This window comes from Lepus europaeus, chromosome X (assembly GCF_033115175.1).
Source record: "Lepus europaeus isolate LE1 chromosome X, mLepTim1.pri, whole genome shotgun sequence".
NCBI lineage: Eukaryota > Metazoa > Chordata > Mammalia > Lagomorpha > Leporidae > Lepus > Lepus europaeus.
In genome coordinates, this window is record NC_084850.1 from 122,287,616 (window position 1) to 122,292,975 (window position 5,360).

Here is a 5,360-nt window from a genome sequence, read left to right on the forward strand (position 1 = left end):
CCAGGCCATAGCCGGGAGCTGGATCTGAAGTGGAGCAGCCAGGACTTAAACCAGCACCCATAAGGGATGCCAACACTGCAGACCATGGCTTTAATCTACTGCACCACAGCGCTGGTCCCCACCCTGGGTTTGTATACAGGAGGTGACAGTGATCGTATGTGAGCCTAGGAAAGTTGTTGAAACAATGTGTGCTCTTTTTTTTTTTTTTGCAGTTTCTTCATCTGTTTAATGGGAAAACATCTGAGCCTTATACAAAGAGTTATGATGAGACTTCTTCTGGAAAATATACAAATACTCTGTAAATACCAGGAAGTTTTGATATTACTACTTTCCACTGTTTGTAGCAGTAATTGAGGGACATGGAAGCGAATGGGAACATAAGTTGTAGTTTGTCACAGGTGACATAAAACATTTTTGCCTTGGCTTTTTAAAACTGATGTTTTATCAGTTTCTTTAAGTCTTATAGGCTAGAATTTAAAAAAAAAAACACACATTTTTCCATGAAAACTTATATGTTGAATCCCCCTAAATAAAATCAAGCAATTAGTTTATATGCAGAAGTGTTATTAGGCCTTTTATATCAACTAGAATACATTTTTTTCCCATTGATTTTTCAGGGTTTCTTTGCATACATTGTAAAGTACTCTCAATTATGAAGTACAGGAGTCAGGGTCACCTAAAAATTAAAGAATGGATTAGCTTCTCTTTTTCTTTAAAACTTTCCTTAAGGTACATAAATGTCATGTATTTCATATATACAGATTCAAGTTCAAGGGGCTGGCACTGTGGTGCAGGGGTTAAAGCCCCAATCTGCAGTGCCAGCATCCCATATGGATGCCGGTTCGAATCCTCAGTACTCCACTTCCGATCCAGCACTCTGCTATGGCCTGGGGAAGCAGTGGAGGATGGCCCAAGTCCTTAGGCCCCTGCACCCACGTGGGAGACCTAGAAGAAGCTTTTGGCTCCTGGCTTCAGATAGGCCCTGCTCTGGCTGTTGCGGCCACCTGGGGAGTAAAGCAGCTGATGCAAGACCTCTCTCTCTGCCTTTGCCTCTCTGTAACTCTGACTTTCAAATAAATAAATAATTTTTTAAAAGAAAAAAAGTGAATTCTATGTGGCACTGTTAGTTTTGGTGAATGACTCTGGATATCTCTGTGTTATTTTTATATTTGAATAATTTCCATTTAGTTTTCAGTTACATACAAATGCTGCTATTTGTTTGTTACTAAAAGTATAGAGATACATCTTACACATGAATATCAATATCCTCTTTTGAACTTTGGGAAATTAAGATTGAATTTTCAGTAACCTCAGTACTTAATAGTCACAGGTCTGTTGGGTATTCTGGTTTACATAGTTTTGGTTGGAAACCTATTTTCCACTTAAAATACTCATTTTTTTCTTCAAGTTTTAATATATATATATATACATATATATATCTATATATATCTATATATCTATATATATATATATACACACACATAGGTCTTTTTTTTAATCCCTCAACCATAACATTAGAATTATTTTTTCATAAGGAATTTCAAAACATTAAGTGTGATTCAGAAGAGCTAAACAATAGAGATATTAGGGATTTAGGGATGTACTATGTGAATGGAAAATCTATTAATATATGGTATTTTAAAACATTAGTGTGCAATTACATTTGCTTCTTTTTATTCGAATAAGCTCATCAAAATTTGCTAAACTTTTAAATTGATGCCTTCACTGTGTTTCCCAGAATTTCCTAGGTAAGGAAATAACATTCTGACCTTTTATGTCAGGAATTTTATTCACTTTAAATTCTCTTCTACATGCAAGGACTTCCCCTCCCCCACTACCCCTTCAAATTCTCTCAAATTTTACTTCTGTGCGAGTAGTTGGTTTCCCTTAAGATGCTTAACAATTTCATTTCTACCTCATTTGTGGAAGGGTAAGAAATCATTCAGCTATACTCCTACTCTGCTGTATCTTCAATTAATTAAGCACTATCTTTTCTTGGGTCAGCACAACTGAAATAGTTCTTCTTTGGTCTTAAAATCTGCCATACCTTTTCAGCATGGATTATGATCATTTCAAGTTGAAAAACATTGTTTACTTTTAACATAGAAATTGAGCTTGTGGAGGTCGGAAGAAGGAACCGGCAATGTGGCACAGCGTGTGAGGCCACCAGTGCCCCATAGTGAAGTGCTGGTTTGAATCTCTGCCACTTTGCTCCCTGTCAATCCAGCCCCTGCTAATGAGCCTGGGAACACAGTGAACCAGTGTATGGAAGGTCTCTGTCTCTCCCTCTCTGTCACTCTACATTTCAAATAAATAAATCTTTTTTTTAAAAAAAAGGCTGGAAAAGTTCCTAGAGATAAATCCAAACTTCCTTTTCATAGCAAGAAAACATGGAACAAAGAGGTTAAGATCTCAGGAACCAGTAATTAAGATCTCAGATCTTGTCTTTTTAATGATTGGCATAAGCTTTGACTACATTTTCTTCAGTCCTCAATGATAGCATATTCTCTCCTAACCAGTAAAGCTGTATTGCCAACTTTATATTTTTACTCTGACAATGTAGCTGGCAACCATTCTCAACTATTTGATTATTAATAACAAAAGGGATTTTTAAAATATATAATCATGGGACAATGAGAGAAAATTATTTGGCTGATTAATCCCATTCACTGACAACTAGAATTCTTATAACTGCAGAAGTATCACTATACCTGGTATAATAATTTCCTAGGGGTGTGACTAGAAAGCACCACAAACTGGTGACTTGAAACAACACAGATTTATTCTCTCATAGTTATGGAGCCCAAATCTAATCAAGATCTCAGCAAGGCCACACTGCCTTTGAAAGCTCTGGGAAGAATCCTTTGCCTCTTCCAGCTTCTGGGAGGTCCTGGCATTGACATGCCTTTACTCTCTGTACCATCTGCATCTGCGTTTCTCTCTAAATCCAGATCACTTTCTTCTCTTATGAAAACACCGGTTGTTAGATTTACCGGAATACTTACATCTGGGGTGATTTAATCTGGAGAACCTTAACCAATTACATCTATATAGGCCTTAATTTCCCAACAAGGTCATATTCTGAAGGTCTGGGTGGGCATGAATTTTGAAAGGATATTATTCAACTACCATAGTTGGTTTTATCATTATGAACTATGTTGAATATTTTTATTCCTTGTTACATTATTGCTCAGGGAGATTTCTTATGAATTCACCCTCAAAAGAAAATATATTATGGGAAGAAATATATAATAATTCAATGGACAGAATAATGAATCATCTTCATTCTTTTGGAGGAAAAAAAAAAAACTACAGCAAATTCCCCACTGATTGTTCTAGTCCAGGCTACAGTAAAATCCCATATGATTAAACATGACAACACAGCTTGGAGGTCAAGTTCGGAGGCATCAAACAAGCCAGAGTCAAAAGGAGGACTCTTCAAAAAGCTCTTGGAGAATACATATTATAGAAAAAACTACAGGGATTTCAAAATGTTTGTACCCAGATAAGTGTATCTTTTAATCTCATTTTTTCATGAACTTTTTGAAGTCTTCTTGCATAATCTAGGATTGATCATCTGTTTTATTTGATACTCATATTGGTAATTCTAGGACAAAATTAGTCATGGATCATTAAACATAGAAAGTTTAATGGACACAATACCATGTATCTTGAATAACATTGAAGATGTAATGGTGGCTCTACTTTTAGCAACCTTTTCGAGTTTATCAGATACTGAATTGAAGACAACACTTATAAACTGGAGATGATCCAATAACATACGTATAAAATAATAAAAATTCAATAACATTATTAACTTGTCATTTTTGTATTAACTATCCATTGATAGTTTTTAATATTTGAGGAAGATAAATATTTCAAAGAATTATTAAAGGAACTATTTTTCTTAGTGAATTCAATCAATAGGTAAGTAATTTAGTTTTTTTTTTTAAGATTTATGTATTTATTTGAAAGGCAGAGTTACAGAGAGGCAGAGGCAGAGAGAGAAGGCTTCCATCTAGTGGTTGCACCCCAGATGGCTGCAATGGCTGAGCTGAGCTGATTGGAAGCTGGGAGCCAGGAGCTTCTTCCAGGTCTCCCACATGGATGCAGGGGCCCAAGAACTTGGGCCATCCTCTACTGCTGTCCCAGGCCATAGCAGAGAGCTGGATCAGAAGTGGAACAACCAGGATTCGAACCAGCATCTATATGGGATGCTGACACTGCAGGTGGCAGCTTTACCTGCTATTCCACAGCACCAGTTCCTTGATTTAGTTTTAGTAAAGCCTACTGATATATTCCTCCATGTAGTATTGTGAAGTTTTTGTATGAGAGTAGTGAAATGGAATAACTGATACACTCAATGCTTCGTTAAATTAATGAAGGATAGTGAAAACAAATGCTTGATTTCTTTTGTCCTAAATTTTGAAGTGTTAAAACATAGTAGTATCTCTACCAAAATTGGATAGAAAACTTGAACTTAAAATATATATTCAGGATAATGAAAAAGAACATAAAATTAATGTAATAATGGAGAAAGTTTAGTTTCCAAATACATTTTTTTTTATTTAACAGGGAGAGTCATAGACAGTGAGACAGAGAGACAGAGAGAAAGGTCTTCCTTCCGTTGGTTCACTCCCCAAATGGCTGCTATTGCCAGCGCTGTGCTGATCCAAAGCCAGGAGCCAGGTGCTTCCTCCTGGTTTCCTATGCAAGTGCAAGGGCCCAAGCACCTGGGCCATCCTCCACTGCCCTCCTGGGCCACAGCAGAGAGCTGGACTGGAAGAGGAGCAACTGGGACTAGAACCCGGCACCCATATGGGATGCCAGCACCACAGGCGGAGGATTAACCAAGTGAGCCATGGCGTTGGCCCCTCCAAATACATTTTATTTTATGTATAATATCAACTCACAGTTTTATCTCACTGATTTATTTGCTGGAAATTATTCTGATATCAAAAAAGATGCATTTCTCACAAATCTGTTTACTTTGTAGGGATGTTGTTTAGATAAGTGATATTTATAAATCTGAAATTTCAAAAAGTTCTTCACATAATACATACATACATAATGCATTATCAGTTATTATATTAGAAATAATGGCAATGAAGAGATTTAGGATGGGGGTGAGTATATTTATATGATTTCTTGAGTAGAGGTTTGTAAATCAGATATTATATTCTTATAGCATAAGCATCAATTTTCTATATAACAAGGCTAAAATCTACTTTTAACTACAGAACGAGGAAAAACTTTCCTAGGAAGAAAAAAATTTAAAAGATGCATGTATTGCTTTCCCTGAATATATGCAAAATACATTTAAATATATTTTAAATGTGAAATTCTGCTGTAGGCCGACG